Genomic DNA, 1440 nt, shown 5'->3' with positions numbered 1-1440 from the left:
AGAAAACTCTTACTCCGCATGGAGTCTCCAGGCTGACAAACCGAAAGCACCACAAAGCCACAAAGCCAGACTTTCTTTTCTGGCAAAGATTCCTTTCTTTCCTAGACAAAGATTCCTCCCACAACAAAGATGCCAGCACAGAAAGCACTCGCTATTCATGGACGCCCCTGCTTGACAAACACACTGCACCACAAATGTTGTAGACGACGGGATAAAGACACTTTTAGACCACAGAATTTATCAATAACTTATCCAACTTTATTGCTGCGTGCTCTGTGCTTAAAAAGGTTACAAATTAGCTTCATACATATTACAAAAGCTAAGCTCATCATTGGTTTCTAATTACCTAAGTTAAATTTACGCAAATGCTGTTTCTTTAACCTTCTTATGGATACTTGTTTGCTATTTGCTCTGCTTTCCCATCCGTTTTATTCTATTCTTCTGTCACGTACCCAGTTTCTCAAACACAGTGACCTTCTGATAGTTTTCTCTTACCGTGGGACCAGAGCTATAGCATCTCTCTCATGTCCTCTTTCTATCAACCTTGTTTCTGCAATACTTCCCACACACAAACCCAAGTTTCCAGGCTTTCTTTCCTGGGGATAACGGCTGTCATTTCCTGTTTTCAGACCTGCCTCCCGACTGCCAGACCAATTCCCAAAATTGCATATAAACAAAGACTCCTGCCACACCAAAGAGGTCAGCACAGAAAGTTCTTCCTTCCCATGGAGTGCCCAGAATGACACACCAGCTGCGCCACAAAGGCAAATCCTCCAGGCTTTCTTTCCTGGCGATAAGGGCTGTCATTTCCTGTTTTCACACCTGCCTCCCAACTGCCAACCCGACTCCAAAATTGCATACGAAGGAAGATTCCTCCACCAGCGAAGATGTAGGCAGAGAAAACTCCTGCTCCCCATGGAGTCTCCAGGTTGACAAACCAAAGGCACCACAAAGCCAAAACTTCCAGGCTTTCTTTCCTGCTGATAAGCGCTGTCATTTCCTGTTTTCAGACCTGCCTCCCAACTGCCAGCCCAACTCCCAAAATTGCATATAAACAAAGACTCCTCCCACACCAAAGATGACAGCACAGGAAGTTCTTCCTCCCCATGGAGTGCCCAGAGTGACACACCAGCTGCACCGCAAAGTCTCCAGGCTTTCTTTCCTGGCCATAAGGGCTGTCATTTCCTGTTTTCAGACCTGCCTCCCAACGACCAGACCGATTCCCAAAATTGCATATAAACAAAGATTCCTCCCACAACAAAGATGACAGCACAGAAAGCACTCGCTATTCATGGACACCCCAGCTTGGCAAACACACTGCACCACAAACCCAAGTTTCCAGGCTTTCTTTCCTGGGGATAAGGGCTATTGTTTCCTGTTTTCAGCCCTGACTCCCAACTGCCAGACCGACTCCCAAAATTACAGCCAGTATTAGGCTTA

Source organism: Pipra filicauda, unplaced genomic scaffold (assembly GCF_003945595.2).
Source record: "Pipra filicauda isolate LSUMZ 115617 unplaced genomic scaffold, ASM394559v2 scaffold865_size63488_pilon, whole genome shotgun sequence".
Taxonomy (NCBI): Eukaryota; Metazoa; Chordata; class Aves; order Passeriformes; family Pipridae; genus Pipra; species Pipra filicauda.
The sequence above is the reverse complement of the archived record's forward strand: the minus strand, read 5'-3'. Positions refer to the sequence as shown.